The sequence below is a fragment of the Rosa chinensis genome, chromosome 1 (genome assembly GCF_002994745.2).
Source record: "Rosa chinensis cultivar Old Blush chromosome 1, RchiOBHm-V2, whole genome shotgun sequence".
NCBI classification, from domain to species: Eukaryota; Viridiplantae; Streptophyta; class Magnoliopsida; order Rosales; family Rosaceae; genus Rosa; species Rosa chinensis.
The window spans coordinates 18,037,517-18,055,503 of NC_037088.1; the positions used below are offsets into that span (position 1 = coordinate 18,037,517).

Here is a 17,987-nt window from a genome sequence, read left to right on the forward strand (position 1 = left end):
ATTCTATGCATTGTAATCCTCTATATAAAGAGGTCCCTATTATCAATGAGAATACACAGCGATTATCTCTCAATTTCTGATTCCCTAAAACAATATATATATTTTAAATTTTTATCAAAGCAATTAAAACCAATTAAGACTTATGTATATAACCCCTCATTTGCCATTTTCTCTATATGAACTTTTTTGGTTTTCTATTTTGAAATTTTTTATTTTCTATCTTTTTATATTTTTTTTCCTTTCCTTTTTGACAAAAAATAATTCACAAATCACAATTATACGACTATCCAACGATCGGACCCTCACAGATCACCTAGAGGATCATCTTTATCTTTTTATACGATGATCCAATGGTCGGATCCTCACGGATCGCCTTTAGGTTCATCCTCTCAAAATTATACGAAGATCCAACGGTCGGATCACCTAGAGGATCATTTTTACCGATTTATACGATGATCCAACGGTCAGATCCTCATAGATCGCCCTTAGTTTCATCCTCTCAAAATTACACTACGATCAAACGGTCAGATCCTCACGGATCACCTAGATGATCATCTTTACCGATTTATACGTTGATCCAACGGTCAGATCCTCACAGATCGCCTTAGGTTCATCCTCTCAAAATTATATGAAGATCCAACGGTCGGATCACCTAGAGGATCATCTTTACCGATTTATACGATGATCCAACGGTCAGATCCTCACGGATCACCCTTAGGTTCATCCTCTCAAAATTATACGAAGATCCAACTGTTGGATCGTCCCGGATCGCCCTTAGAATCATCCTTACAAAATTATATGACGATCCAACGGTCGGATCCTCACAGATCGCCTTTTGAATCATCTTTGCAAAATTATACGAAGATCCAACGGTTGGATCATCCCAGATCGCCTTTAGAATCATCCTCACAAAATTATACGACGATCCAACGGTCGAATCCTCACGGATCTCGGTTTGAATTGTCTTTTCACAATTATACGAAGATCCAACTGTCAGATCCTCATGGGGAATAAGAAAAATTATAAAAATGCCCTGATTGAAAAAAAAAAAATGGGGAACCCGTATGGGTAATGGGAAATGGGTTTTTGGGAAGGATTTTGAGTTAACGGGTTCCAATGGGTTCCAACGGGTTTAGCCCGCAAAACCCGTTAATTTGCGGGTTTTTTGCATGAGGGCTTGTTTTAGCCCGGATTAATAAACGGGCTGGTTTGTGCGGGTTTTTAGCGTGCGGGTATAGTGCTGGTTTGCGAGTTACGGGTTTAAATGCCAGACCTAATCCTGGGTATTCTTCATGTTTAGTCTCAAAAGTAGGTGCGATGAGGCTTGGCCTGCTGGCTGCTGCCGCTGCAGCTTTTATGTCCTCATTCTCATGTAGATCGGCATTCAAGTCAAAATTTCGAACTGTCGGATCAGATTCATCAAGGACACTGACATTTTCCTTCAATAACTCCTTTGACTCAGAGACATCGTCCACCGCCATAGCAGGGTTTATATTAGGTTTACTGCTCTGCTGAAGGGATGTGCAGGGTTCAGATTCAGTCTCATGATGCACAGGCTCTCTTTCAGTAGTTCGAGCACCGCATCCACGGCCTCGTCCTCGACCCTGTCCTCTTCCCCTGCCACTACTGCTTCCATGGCTCACCTCAAGCTGCAGTGAAAAGAAGATTCTACCATCAGTCAAATATTTTGCATTCAACTTACTTGCAAGTTATCAGATAAGTCAACCCAAGTAGCAAATCCATATAAGAAACTCATTTACAGATATCCATATTTCGGGAAAAATTCACCAACGGCGTCTGGACACTTAGGGGACTTTCAGAATGATACCTGAACTTATAAAGTTATCAATGTGATACATGGACTCATTTTTTCGTATCAATGTAGTACCTATGACCAATTTCCGTAACGGCTCCGTGACGGAAATTGGCCGTAGGTATCACATTGATACGAAAAAATGAGTCCAGGTATCACATTGATAACTTTGTAAGTTCAGGTATCATTCTGAAAGTCCCTTAAGTGTCCAGACACCGTTGGTGAATTTTTCCCAATTTTGCATGTGAGTCACTTAATGAAGACAAAATGACCGATTTACCCTCAAATTCTTTCTTTCTTTTCTTTTCTTTTTTCTTTATTCTTCTTTCTTTCTTTCTTTCTTCTTCTTCTTTTCTGGTTTCTTCTTCCCCTGATTTGAATCATCAAGATTCAAATCATCTTGCTCGTCCGATTCCCACCGCCGCTGCGTCTCAATCCACCTTCATGCACCACAGATGTTTCTGGTTCCCCCAACTTCAAATCCTATAGCAAATTGAAATTGTGCATTGAGGCTTCACCGCACACTCCGAGTTCATCGCCGCCGCCGTTGCCAATGACTTGACCACAACAACCTCCACCACCGCACAACAACGTCATCCTCCGCTGCTTCTCGATTGGGTTTGGGGATAAGGATTGCTTCTTCCTCCACCGCTAGCGAAATCGTGGAGGCTCAAGGCCACATTCTAAGGGCCACCGGCCGGAAGGACAGCCACAACAAGGTTTGCACCACCAAAGGCCCCAGGGATCGCAGTATCAGGCTCGTCGCCCACACCGCCATTCAATTCTACGACATGCAGGACCGGCTTGGATACGACCAGCCTAGCAAGGTCGTCGATTGGCCGCGCAGGACACGCAGAACGTGAGCCTCAATTTCTCGATGGTGGAGGCTCTGAGTCCATTGTTTACTAATCGGCGAGACACAATGGTGGGTAGCAGCGGAGTGGCGAAGCTGGTGAATAAGAACAGCTCGAATTTTCTGCAGGTAAGGATGGTGTTGAGGCCTGATGTCGCTAAAAGCAAGCGCATAATTTAACCCTGAAATGTCATCGTTAGTATATAGTAAATAGGGATCGTTCTATTCCGGGGATTGAGGGTACACCTGTAATTGCAAAAACAAATTAATAAAAGTAAAAAGTATTATTTACAAAAATAAAACAAAGAATAAAAATATATACAAGTAAATACAAATAAGGGGGTTTTAGAATTATAAATTAAAATTAAATAAATAAAATAAAGAAAATGTAAATACATATATACACGGGTGGAATGAGAGAACAAAGATCAAAACCGAAACTATGATCAAATTCGATTAAATCCTAATATTGTTCATCTAAGTCATGAGAAAGGAGTTGATCATGTGAATCATTCGAAAGCAAATGAATTCCCATTTTTTTACTTTTCAATGCTAATTAACCTAAGCGAAAGCACCTAGATTAATCCTATTAAACATGCAATCAAACCCTAGAAAGCTAGTTAATCATGTCATGTTTAACGCATTACACATAGAGAAAGGCTATCAACTCAAGTGTACAACTTAGTATGGAAAAGTCCACCTAATTGCAATCCTCTTTAATTAAATTCGGTCTTTGCACAAAACCTTTACTACTTTGATTCAAGTTTACACAAAACGAAAAGTCGATTTCATGTTCTTAAACCTAGCACCATTCATATCAAAACCCTACGTGTTTGCAACCACATAAGATTAAAATACAAAAGTTATCTATAACGCAAATTTAATTAAACAAACTCACATAAGCAACTTTGGAATCACAACATAAGAATCGAAATTCTTTATTCAATCATAAAATTTCAGAATATAAACCTTGTTCAAACATAAATGTCAACTAGAAACAATTCTCACGAAACTAAGCAAGATTACAAAGAAAGAGGTTGAATTACACCGTGAGATGGAGATGGGGATGAAGGATGAAACGTTATGGATTCTTGAATCTCGAAAGCAAGCTTCAAGGTGGAGGATGGATGATGATGCTCACGGCTCCTTCTTCTTCTTCTTCTCCCTTGCTTGAAACGTTGAATGCACTAGAGGATGGAGAGAAAAATGGAAAGGAAATGGAGAGACAAAGAAGATGGAATGGATGAAGGAATTGGTTTAGGAAAATGGGAAGGAAATGGAGAGACAAAGAAGATGGAATGGATGAAGGAAATGGAGAGACAAAGAAGATGGAATGGATGAAGGAATTGGTGTGTAGGAAATGGTGACTAAGGAAAATGGAGAGGAAATGGTGAGACAAGAAGATGAAATGGATGAAGGAATTGGTGACTAAGGAAAATGGAGAGGAAATGGTGAGACAAAGAAGATGAGATGGATGAAGGAATTGGTGACTAAGGAAAATGGAGAGGAAATGGTGAGACAAAGAAGATGAGATGGATGAAGGAATGTGTGGGAAAATGGAAAGGAAATGGAGAGACAAAGAAGATGGAATGGATGAAGGAATGTGTGGGAAAATGGAAAGGAAATGGAGAGACAAAGAAGATGGAATGGATGAAGGAATGTGTTTTAGAGTGAGAGGAGAAGGTGTTTATATAGGGAAGAGAAAGAAGAGTGAAATTGGAAAAGATGGAGTAAATTAGTGTGAGTAATGATGGAGAAAACATGATGATTACACCCTAAAACATGGAATGTTTTTGGGTGATGATGATGATGGTGGATTAGTGTGAGAAATGATGGAGAAAACATGATGATTACACCCTAAAACATGGAATGTTTTTGGGTGATGATGATGGTGGATTAGTGTGAGAAATGATGGAGAAAACATGATGATTACACCCTAAAACATGGAATGTTTTTGGGTGATGATGATGATGGATTTCCTACTCATTTACTTCAATTTTATCTCCACTGAAAGTTTAGATTCTGCCCAAGACTTCTTCATAACAAATATTCCCCCATGAATGTAGATTACTGTGGTAAAATTTCAGAATGTATTGCCATGTGGTTGGGCCGGAAATGCTGCTGGACCTCTTACAGGTCCAGTTTTCCAGTTTTGCTTCTGTAGAAAATTGGGCTGATTGTTTGAAGGTCTTCCACTCATAGTTTGCTCTGGCACTCTTCATAAGAAATGATCCTTGGGCTTTCTAGAATGAATATGGAAAGTTTCAACTCATTTGAAGTTCGGATGGTTAGTCTGCCACTCCTCATTTCTTGTCTAGCTCGCTTTCTCATTGGCTCAATTTCTCCAAGACACGCTTTCTCAGGCCAAAATGCTCATTTTAGGGCCAAACAGCTCATTTCATCATCATCTACTCCAATGTACCTAAAAAATAGAAATTGAGTTAAAAATCGATTCGTTAAGGAATTAACTAAGCAAAATGTGAGGAATTAACTATTAAAATACCGCATTAAAATGCTCCTATCAAGGCCGAAGTTGTTAATCTTTGTCTGCCTAAAATTTCCTCTTATCGAAGTTGGGCTAGAGGCCGAAGTTGTCGGCTAAACCGATGAAGTTGCAGGTGAGGATGGTGTGGAGGTGGTGTTGCATGTCGGGAAGAAGGAGAGGACGGAAGGGTGTGATTGGAGCTGTGATTTGAGAGTGCAGGGCTGGCGGGGTCTGAGTTTCTGATCAATGGTGTATAAAAGGGGGTCGGAGGAGAGAACGAGAGTGGTGGTGGTCAAGTCATTGGCGGCGGCGGCGGGGATGAACTCAGAGTGAACGGTGAAGCCTCAATCCACAATTTCAATTTACTATAGGATTTGAAGTTGGGGGAACCAGAAACATCTGCGGTGCATGAAGGTGGATTGAGACGCAGCGGCGGTGTTTGATCGGCGATCGGCGGTCGGCGGTGGGAATCGGACGAGCAAGATGATTTGAATCTTGATGATTCAAATCAGGGGAAGAAGAAACCAGAAAAGAAGAAGAAGAAGAAAGAAAGAAAGAAAGAAAGAAAGAAGAATAAAGAAAAAAAGAAAAGAAAAGAAAGAAAGAATTTGAGGGTAAATCGGTCATTTTGTCTTCATTAAGTGACTCACGTGCAAAATTGGGAAAAATTCACCAACGGTGTCTGGACACTTAGGGACTTTCAGAATGATACCTGAACTTACAAAGTTATCAATGTGATACCTTGACTCATTTTTTCGTATCAATGTGATACCTACGGCCAATTTCCGTCACGGAGCCGTTACGGAAATTGGTCATAGGTACGATGTTGATACGAAAAAATGAGTCCAGGTATCACATTGATAACTTTGTAAGTTCAGGTATCATTCTGAAAGTCCCCTAAGTGTCCAGACACCGTTGGTGAATTTTTCCCCCATATTTCCTAAAGAAGCCAAAAGAAATCTTGTAGCGGTTGAACTTTTTCCAGTCAGGAAAAAAAAAAGTATCATAAAAATCAAAGAGATCTCAGTAACGCAGAAGTCAATTTAACGAGCAACAAAATTTGTATAATATGAAGAATTCACAAAATTTGCGTGTTGATAAATGGAATGTCAAAAACATAAAAGGAACAAATTACGGGAGCCATAAGTTACGATCTTGCTCCTCTTCAACTCCTCATCACTGTCAATGTATTCATCACCTGGTGATTTTCAGAGAGAGAGAGAGAGAGAGAGAGAGAGAGAGAGAAGAAGAAGAAGAAGAAGAAGAAGAAGAAGAAGAAGAATAGATACATAAAGTAGATTCAATAGTTTGCCCCAAAAAAAAAAAAAAAACAACAACAACAACAACCAGAAGACGAGTAGACTCCACAAGTCCACAGCTGCATATATTAATTTATGGAATGGCAAAATAACAAAGTAGATAATCTATACCTTCTCTTTGTGATGGCTCGATCATCAGCAGCAGCATCAGAATGACCATGACCATAATCAGGCACCCTACTGACAATGTCCCTTAGAAAATCAAACACATTGTAGCTCTGTACACAATGTTTTCTGCAGTTGAGGTAGAGTAATTAGTCATGAAAACTCTAATAAAAACAAAATTTGCAAAAATAATGTACATTGTTGTAGAGAATTGGAAAAATTGTATTGTATTCATCTCACCAGGAGGTTTATATAGGGTTACATCATGTATACAAAAGACAATAAATAATAGCTATACTAATCAATCGCACATTACAAGTATGTCAATCGCTTACATTACGAGTCTGTCAATCGCACATTACAAGTATGTCAATCGCATACATTACGAGTCTGTCAATTGCATACATTAAGCAATACCTATTGCATGAATAGTCATTATCATTTACAACACTCCCCCTTGGATATTCCATGTCAATAGTGTTGCCTCTGCTATACGCTTCTAAGTTTCCTCTTCAAAAACCTTGCCAAGTAATAAAAACCCTGTGGGAAAAAAAAACAACCTTAGTCGAAGGAGAAAAAGAGCACAACGCGCGTGAATGTGGAGTAGTTGACATCCTTCAACACTCCCCCTTGTGCCTCTCAAATTCGGTGATGACGCTTTGATCGTTGCCTCGCTAAAAACCTTGCCAGGTAATAAAAATCCTGTGGGACAAAAATAACCCTGGTCGAAGGGAAAAAAGAGCACAACATGTCCTTCACTCTTCGAGATCGAACATGTAGACATCATACCTCCCCCTGATGTCAAGGTCTCCCCCCGATTTCTACAATTTTGGGAGTTCGGATTACTTTCTTAATCCGATGCTTTTCACATATTTCTCAAAGGTGGATTTAGGTAACGACTTGGTAAACAAGTCTGCTACATTAAAGCGCCTTAATAATTTTTGGGTATATGCTGACTGATGGATCATAATCCCATCACTACAGTGCTCGAGTTCTAGTCCGAGGCAAAACCGTGTTTTCCCAAGATCTTTCATCTCAAATTCGGATTTCAAGTACTTAGCAGTTTCCTTTAACTCGTCTAGAGTTCCAATTAGGTTCATGTCATCGACACAAACTGCTACAATTGCAAATCCAGAACTTGTCCTTTTTATAAACACGCATGGGGATATTTCATTGTTCTCATATCCCTTCCCAATCAAGTAGTCAATTAGACGGTTATACCACATCCGTCCGGATTGTTTCAATCCATATAGTGAGCATCTCAATCTTATTGAAAACGCGCTCTGTGGTTTAGAACTACTTGACTTGGGTAATTGAAGTCCATCTAGAACCTTCATATATATCTCTGAATCTAGAGCCCCATAGAGATATGCTGTAACCACATCCATAAGCTGCATGTCAAGTTTTTCGGTATCATCGTGTTCTATAATTCCTTGAGCGATAGAATATGCGAACACATCATCAAGGATAATAGAATCTCGATTCAACGTCTCATGTACTAATTCATGGAGATCTTCCTATTCCCTGGAATTGGTTCTAACATTGGAGCATCCCCAATGATGTCTCTTGGACATAACCATAATCTGGAATATCTTCATGAGACGGGTTATTTATGTAAATGATTAATGGATCTTTTTGTGCCAAACTCCCTTTCTTTCTCGGGCGAGAATCAATCGAACCTTTGGGCCTCCCACATTTCCTTGCTGGGAGCCCAGCCTGAGCCACATTACCATCACTATTAGTGGTGGCGGCAGCATGCTCAATATCCCTAGGGGAGGCGCCATGTCCATGATTTTTAGGGACATCAATCCTTGCAGGCACGTTTGCAGCAGGTATATGTGATTTTGTCACTTTAGCGATATCAGAAAATGCATCAGGCATAGAGTCTGCTATGTTCTAAAGGTCGAGAATTCTCCGCACTTCAATTTTGGACTGTGCGGTTCCTGGATCAAGATGAGACAAAGTGGGGACAGACCACGACAATTCCGGTCGTTCCTGTTGAACATTATTGTTCCTATCTCCCCCTAACGATGGGAAGACTATCTCATCAAAGTGACAATCCGCAAATCTAGTGGTAAATAGATCACCTGTGAAGGGTTCTAAGTAGCGGATAATGGTTGGAGAGTCATATCCAACATAAATGCCTAATCGTCTTTGAGGACCCATTTTGGTGCACTGTGGTGGCGCAATTTTCACATAAACTACACACCCAAATATGCGTAAGTGTGAGACATTAGGCTCATATCCAGTAACCATCTAGGACACATAAAAGGGTTGAGTGGCAGTAGGCCTCAGACGAATGAGCATAGTTGCATGCAATATTGCATAGCCCCAAGCAGAAACAGGGAGATTGGTGCGCATAACCAATGCTCTAGCGACCATTTGAAGTCGTTTAATGGTAGCTTCTGCGAGACCATTTTGGGTGTGAACATGTGGAATAGGGTGTTCAACCTCAATCCCAATAGACATGCAATAGTCTCTAGCATTGTCAAGATGAATTGACTTAATGGGATGATCAGGGTGGTGAGCCCTTAATTTAATGATTTGTGCTAGGAGTTTAGCAACTGCAGCATTTCTTATGGACAATAGCATGACATGTGACCATCGTGTCGATGCATCAACCAACACCATAAAATATCTAAATGGTACGCAAGTTGGTTGAATAGGCCCACAACTATCACCTTGGATTCTTTGTAAGAATGGAATATTTTCCTTAGTGTCCTTTGCATAGGATGGTCTCGATCCTAATTTTGCTAAAGAGCAAGCTTTGCAAAACGAAAGAGGGGCTTTAAAACCAATCAGGGAAGTATCCAGTTGAGCCACGAAGTCACAATTGACTTTAGAAGTAGAAAAAGGAACCAAGGAGGTATTGGTGGCGTCAATACCACTTTTGGGCCGCAGGGGGTAGGCGGTACCTGCCCTACCTTGGATCGAATTTTGGTTCTGACTTCTTTTTGTTTTGAAAAATGGATGTCCATGTGAAGTCTTTAATATACAGATCATCATATCACGACCTGGGTGTCCAAAAAGGTCATGCCAAAGCCTATATGTGTAAGAATCCCATAAGTCATCTCTCATGACATGGTTGGATTCAATCATTCGAATAGTGGTTGCATACAACCCACTAGAGCGACATATAAGTTTCTCTAATACTCGTTTATGTCCATAGTCATTAGAGGTGATGCAAAGGAACTCTTGTCCATTCTCACAATGTGTTTCCACATGAAAACCATTGGCTCTTATATCTTTAAAACTCAATAGGGTCCTTCTAGCCTTAGGAGCATATAGAGCTTCGATAACATTAATACTTGTGCCATTTGGCAACATAAATTGAGCTGGTCCTCGACCATGAATCAATTGTGATGGTCCAGCCATCGTAGTCACAGAAGATCGACTAGGTGTCATCCATAGAAATAGTTGCCTATGTCGCAATATAGTATGTGTGGTGCCACTATCAACAAGGCATTCCAACTCTCCAGGAAACATACTGAAAAATAATAAAGTTTGGAATTAAAACATGTCCATGACATCGAATAATAATATGATACTTTATTAATAAAGATAGCCAATGATTACATCAAAGGTCCAAAAAAGTCTAATCCAAAATAAAATCAAACTAAGACACATTGTAGTCACTCTATCCGTTTGGTAACTCGAATCAAATATGACCAGGAAAGTAGAGAGAGATGTTGGTGGAGCGAGGCTCTCTTAAGTACCATTAATCTCAATGACTTTCCTAGACATCATATTTCATTGGGTGCACCACATAAGAAAGAGTTTAATACAATTGTCATTTATTGACTAAGGCATATTGCCATTACAAAAATTCTTGGAAAATAAGAGGACTAATCTAATCAAAGTCTGCAGCATCCTTGTGCACTTTATCGTCAGCTTTGAAGTCCTCTATGGTGAGATGGACATTTTCTTCTGCTTCTGCAAGGTACACTTCTTTCTCCCTGAAGTCCCTGTATGCCCTGTATCTTGTAGCTAGTTGCTCGCTTGATCCACATCGATGAAGCACATCATTATGGTTGCCTCCCTTTAATTGAGGTGCACGTTGTGGGCGATCCCTATGAGGGTTGGTGCCACCACTATGACCTATGGTGCCACCACCACGGCCAGGGTTGCCATGACCCCCTCTCCCACGTGTGGCATTGCCACCACGTGTATCCGCACCAAACTTGCGGTTTCCTTCCTGGTTAGGGCGGTTATATGGACTCATACATCCCTCATATCCCTTATTCTTAGGGTTCTGCTCCTTGCGCCCTCTTTTGGGTGCATTATAATTCGCCTCATGAACACTGGTAGTTCCAATGGGCCTTGAATTATAATTTCTCACGAGTATGTTATCATGTTTCTCAGCTACAGATATGAGATTGATAAGCTGATGAGACCTCTTGATCTGTCCAACATTGACTTCAGTGCGGTATTGCTTTAAGACCACAATGGCTGAAACGGGGAAGATGGAGAGAGTTTTCTCAATTAGCTCTTGCTCTGTGACTGGTTATCCAACATGGACTGTAGGCAAAGAGTTTCTGAATTATATTCAACAACAGACTTGAAATCAGCAAAGCGCAGATTGTTCCATTGAACCTTCAAGTCAGGGAGGAGGGAATCTTGGACAATGCCAAAATGCTCTTCTAGCGCTACCCATAGCTCTCTTGCATCCTTGATCGACATATACTCCAATCTGAGTGCCTTGTCCATATGGTGTCGCATCAAGATAACTGCTTGAGCATGCTTTGTAGGTGTTCGCACGAACACACGATCCGGGTTAGGTGCCTGGATTATGGTTAATATTCCCTTTGAAGTGAGGTGGTTCTCAATATCGGTTACCCAACTGTGGTAATCCGAGCCTCTTGAGTCAAGTATGGGAAAGTCGAGTCTAGGTTCATTCGACATCCTAAAAATAAGAAGAGAAGATATATTAGTTTCGGAGCTAAACTTCCACGAAAACTAAAATAATAAGATTTTCGAGCTATGCTACCAAGAAAACAATTTCCAAGAATCTCTTTTGGATTAGACCAAACAATAATGTTTTAATGTGGTCACAATTTGATGCTTACGGACGCTCTTAGTCTGAGCATTATGAACACTCTTAGTTCGTTAAGCGTGAATCCCCATAATTTCGCTTTATTAAATACTCAAAATCCTTTTCATATATTCCAAAATTGTGCAAAAAATAAAAGGAATTTAAAATACTAGAAAGCAGCAACCTTAATTACAAAACTTACGTGTTGAAATTCGGAGCAGATTCTCTTCTGAATAGCTTTCACTTTGATTCTTGTACCGGTCTCAAAATAACTCCGATAAGGCTGAAATTCAGAGGTGAGATGGAAGAGATAGAGATGAACAACTCTGATGAAGAAAGGATTATGATCTGAGGTTCCGAACTAGATGTTTTGGAGCCTGTACGCAGACGGACGTGCACAGGAAAGGAGAAGGATGCAGTCGGTAAGCGTTGGTGCTGCAGGGGCAGCAGGGATGCGTGCGCAGGGGCACATAGGTGCTGCAGAGGTAGGTGGGAGGTGAGGCTAGCATGGGCTAGGAGCTGCGGCAATGAGGCTCGAAGGTGGCAGTGGCAGGTTTTGAAGAATTTTCTGGTTTGGTTTTTTTTTCTTGTGGTTAGGGCTCGTGCTGATAACATGTTGTAAAGAATTGGAAAAATTGTATTGTATTCATCTCTGATTACATGCATTTATATGCTTGTAATTATATCTAAAACACTAGAATTAAGCTAATCCTCAAACTATGTAATTAATCCATTTTTATTTATGTTGTAGTAAATAAGTGGAGTTATGGATTTTGGAAGAAGTTGTGCAAAAATAGAGCTAATTGGAGTGATCGACAAAAAGTCAACAATGGTCAGGAGTCAATGCCCCAAGCAAATATGTGAAAATCATTGGTTTGAGCTCGGAAAAAGCAAATGAAGAAGAAGAAAATTGAAGCAAAGAAAAAGTTGTATTAAATAATTATTTGATTAATTAACCCTTGTATTAATTAATTAAGAGATTAATTAATCAAGGGATTAATTAATCATGCTCAGCCAAATGCCCCATGTTGCAATTAAACCTTAATTGCATCCTTGTTAATTGAAGGATACCACGTGCTAGAGTGCAAGGCCATCCCTCTCTTTCCCCTTGCCCACTCCCATGCATGCTGCCATATGGCAGCCCCTATCCCATCATTTCCTCTTAGTTACGAAAGCAGCAGCCACCCATTCTCACCACTCTCTCCATATATATACATATACATATATCCCATTATTCTCTATTCTGACCAACCCTACAGTAGCCGCACACCCCCAAATCCTTTCTCTTCTCCAACAGTGCCGCAACCACCCCCAGATCCATCTTTCCCATTTTCTCGTCCACCACCCACATCACCTCACACTCTCTCATTTTCCCTTCTTCATTTTTAATTTCATCTTTTGGGATTGGACACTTAAGGCCTCAAGGGAATCATCATCAAGAGCACACATCTTTTTTTTTTTTGGGTAGTTGGGTGAAGAAATTCTTGGTTCATACTAGCCCATAGCTAGGAGTGACCAAGCTGACTCTCCCCTCTCTTCCTTATTATCTAGTTCATAATTTTTGTGTACTTTTGTTGATGAATTCTTGTATGGGTAGTGAGTAGTTCAATTTTGGGAGTTAGGGTTGTGAAGCCCTAACTCATCTTGTATAAATATTGATGCTTTAATTTTAATAAATGCAATTTCCATTGTGTATGCTTTAAATCCGAATTTATTGGTCCTTAGAAGCATGTTTCTAGGTTTTGTCACCCTTTGAAATTATGTTGTGGGCAATTGTGATGAGTAGATTGATAAATTGACAACTTATTGGTCTTGTTGCATCTAGGATTTAAGTGTGGTGACCATTAGCTAGCTTAATTGTAGCTAAGCTTGCTTGGGTCTCTATTATCTTGCTCTCTAGGCCTCTAATTTTGGATATTGCAGTCTTAACCGACGTAATGCCCAAGTTAGAGAGTTGATTGTGACCTTAACCGGCATAGTCAAAACACCGAAAGGATAATTGGTTTAGTAGCCATAACCGATACTAGATACGGGACTCAACACATATAGGAAATGCATGCATTTGTGAAATTGGTATCGATATTTGCAAGATAGTTAGTGTGAATCACCCGACACTCCCATGTTCCCATTAATTTGAAAATCCAAATTTAATTTCTTGCTTGATAATTAGTTGTTTGCTTTTATTTTAGTTTGCATTTAATTTAGTTAATTCTCAATTCAAAATTCTACATTCTATTGTGCATAACTCATTTGGGCTACAAGTTAGTGGCTTTGATCAGGCTTAGTGTGGGCTAAGCCGAGCATTGCTGAGGCTTGGTGCCTTGTGAATATTATTTTACTTTATTTTATTTTTATTTTTCATTGTATGCATTTGAGTGATTCTAGCGCCAATTACCTCGGTTAGGTCCAACACATAATCCCCGAGGTACGATAATCAAGGTTCAAATACTTCCCTTACTTGACAACGATTCGTACGCTTGAAAGTTTATGAGTCAATCTCACCATGAGGTTTATATAGGGTTGCATCACGTATACAAAAGGCAATACATAATAGCTATACTTATCAATCGCAGATTAAAAGTATGTCAATCGCATACATTACGAGTCTGTCAATCGTATACATTAAGCAATACCTATTGCATGAATAGTTATTATCATTTACAACATACATAAAGTTTATGTCAGTTCATGTTCCATAAGATCCAGAAGTTCACAAATATTGCTCATGACAATTAAATGATAGGAATTTATCTCATTACAGGGCAACTGCATAACACATGACCATAAAGCTGAAAATGTAAAATCACTTGGTCAATGTACTTACTTATCTATACATAAACTGGACCACTTAGATTTGGCTACGGATAAGTGGACCACATGATAACTAATATTTGATTGAGTGCAAATGTGCAATGTTGCTTAACAGTTGGACAATCTTGGTTCAATTTTAAGACGCTTCAGGTGATAAACTTAAGGTATTAAAAAAGCAGAAGGAAAAAACCAGAGGCAAAGCCTCATAGATTGCTCCATAAGTTGATAGTACATGCCTTTTCCTAGACAAAGTCTATCCCTAACACAGAACAAAAACACCAACATTTTTCGACCAACTGTATCCCCCATAGAGAAACCTTTTTAACTTAATTATTGGTTTCCTGGTCCTTAAATGTTAGAGATATACTATTTTTCTTTGAAAACTGAAAGCCACTGTTTCTCCACACCATTTAGTTGTTATATTAGATTTGAACTATAGGTAACCAATAGACTTTACTAATGTTAAGTTTTTCTCTCCCCGTGAGCTTTTCTCTCTCTGCAGTTTTGAGAGTCGACAACGCCTCCTCCATTCCTCCACCCTCTGTGGTGAATCTCCCTGAGTTTCATCTTAGATCTAAGGCTTTAGGTCTCAATTTTATTATCTTTTTCTTTGCTCTAACCCAATTCATCTCCAAATGCCCAGATCTACTTTCACTTCTCTCATCCTCACACAACTCCCTCTTTCATTCTCTATCCCATCTTCTTCTTTTTCCACAATTCTGCATCACACTTGTGCTCGACCTTGGTTTATATACCGAACTCTACACCTGAGAATAGCTGCTAAACCGATACTCCACCGATGCTTGTGGATGTTGCCAGACCAGTGGCGTTGTGTTGCTCGGTGGTCTCCACCATCACGATGGCGATCTTATGTCTTTTGGTACCTTTATCCTTCTTTTGCAGACTGTTCAGGTATGGACAATGATGGTGGACAACCCTTGGCATCCGGAAGTGAAGTGTTGGCTGATGTTACTCCCTCTGCAACTTGGAGGTTAGCAGCCATGCCGGCTGATCTCTTGGAGGCAGTGCTTTGTGATTCTAGATCTAGGGTTGTTGGGCTTTTGGGCCTCGGTGTGTTATTTTCTGTTGGATGTAGGTTAATTAAGCTTTTGTTTATTGGGCTTCTGGGTCTAGGACCTTTGCTACCTTATGTACATCTACTTCTACATTTGTAGTTGTTTTGTTAATGAATGAACTATTTGACCCAAAAAAAAAAAAAAAACAATAGACTTTACTAGAGCACATTGGGTAGACAGTTTGTTCATAGACAATGTACCTTGTTCACTTTCAAATTCTCTGTTAATCCAAATAAAAGAATAATAAAAAAAAAAGTATAGCTCAATCTTTCACTTACAGCTGCACTGAATTCATGGTTTTAGCTCCTCTTTGGAGAGTTATCTCGTATGTACGGTCACAAAGGTCTTGTAAAAATAACTCTAATGCTTTTGCTACATCAATATTCATGAAGAAAATTATAAGCAACACAAGAAATAAATAACATAAAATGAAAAGAACCCAGCATGCCCTAGAAAATCAGAGCAACTTACAAACTAAAATGGGCACTGCTAATGGGATCCGGCTCCTCTAAAGTGAGGAACCTATGAATTTACTTCAATTTCATAAAATCTAGGCTTTTTATTTAATCTAAGGGTCCTGAAAATTGACACATCATTCTTTGATCAATTTTTGGCTTTTGGTCTAAACTCAAGTTAACTTCACGTTAATTGCCGTGAACTCCAGCCAAAAAGAAAACTCTGCTTTGCGTCAATCCCTGACTTGCTCTGCTCTGTGCTTCTATGGAAACTCGCTCACAATTACAAGAAAGGCAAAAATATAATCAGCGTCATCGAGGCACAGAAGAAAGGGTCAAGTTCCTTTGACGTGCAAGGGTCGTTCTTCCTTTTTGTCATTTACGTTGACGTGATTTGATTTATTCAAAAACATAATTTTCAGATTATGGGGAACACAGACTCAAAGATCGTTGCTGAAATTTGATATCGGCTGCTTGATTCTTTTGTTTTTGACTAGCTGGACTAACATTTAGTGGAGTTTGGTAGATGCACTCGAGGTGTTCGCTGAATTGACAAACTCAAAATTTTTGAATTGAAATTAAATTTTGTTCAGGTGAACATGTAGTATGATCTTGGTATTAGTCCTTAAAGGCAAGAAAGGTGATTTTGCTCTTCATCTTTACTAATTTTTTTCTTTTTGGGTTTGGATGCTATAAGAAACTCAAGTGCTCAAGCCTTCTATCTAGTGGTTTGTATATAGTCTTAAACCCTGTCATTCAAAAAAAATTTTAGCTCTTTGGCCTACAACTAAGTTGACAGCTCGATATGAAATGTGTGGCAAACGAGCTTTCTTTACCCTGAGGAACACAGAGGAGATGAAGACTGAACTGATTGACGGGGCTGATGTCTACATGCGTGTTTGTCGCCAACACTATGTCAATGGACAAAAGCTACAAGAAGGGTTGTGCAGTCTCATAAATAAAAGAGTGGTACCATTTTAGAAGCAACTCCAGATATTCAGTAACAGCAGTTGCTCTTTTACTGCCTATTTAGAAGCAGCTGCTCTTACCCAGTTATTCAGTAACCGCATATGCTTGAACCTTTAGCCCTTTGTTAGGTTTTTATTTTAATCTTTTCTGTAAAATTCTTGTTCAGCTATATCACTGGCTTCTTTTGGTTTCCTTAACTGAATATTAATCTGGTTCCTCAACCCTTTATTCTCTACCACTCTCTCATCATGATATTCTCCCTAGCTTGCATTATATATCTAGCTTTTTAAAATCATCAAATGAAAGTGTTAAACCTGCATGAGAGTACTAGCTACTTCTACAGGTACATTTGATAGTGGAGCTTAACACAAGAGCTAGCATTGATTAATGATATAGAGATAAAACTCCCTCATTCAAATCATCTCAACAATATATACTTCCCTCTAGATTCATGAAACTTTTAATAGCAACAGAAAATAAAAACACGGTAACAACCATCTGCATCTAGTTTTGGACATATATATAGAAGATTACTATGTATGATAACCAACTAAACGAGTAGACAATTGTTTCTTTCTCTTTCTTAATGGTGGAGCTCCTTGATCCTATATGACAAGAAAGAAAGAAAAATTACATTATGTTGCATATATCATAAACATATGATATGTTAAGTCAAAGACATTGATACTAAAAATCTTTATTGCCTGAGAGTCTTGAGATAGTGATTGATTCTTAGTAGAGAATTTCTTATTTCTCTTTCAATCAAGAGACTTATTGATGCCCTCATCCAAAATACCTATTGTACTGTTATCCGTCCCACTTCATATGTAATAAAACAAGACAACTATTAACTATAAGATACAATGATTCACAACTATAGAAATATTAATCATTTAATGGATGCTGGTATCTTTTATCCATTAGGATTATTAGATTGACAACAAGCTATCGACAAATTTCTGCAATTTCCGTTCATATATTGTTTAAATATGAAGTTTTTAAATATGCACTTTGTTCACAGACTATACATTAGGCATAGATAAACTGATAAAGAAATCAAACTGATGTA

General features: G+C 39.1%; 1 non-coding gene across 1 annotated transcript; it reads right to left on the reverse strand.

The window, feature by feature from the left end:
- Positions 1-1,383: 1,383 nt before the first annotated feature.
- LOC112202785 lies at positions 1,384-15,869 on the reverse strand. Its single transcript, XR_005805270.1, has 3 exons — positions 15,773-15,869; positions 6,582-6,704; positions 1,384-1,649 (listed from the first exon to the last, which is right to left on the reverse strand). It is a non-coding gene; the product is annotated as an uncharacterized LOC112202785 (transcript).
- Between the last annotated feature and the right edge of the window lie 2,118 nt (positions 15,870-17,987).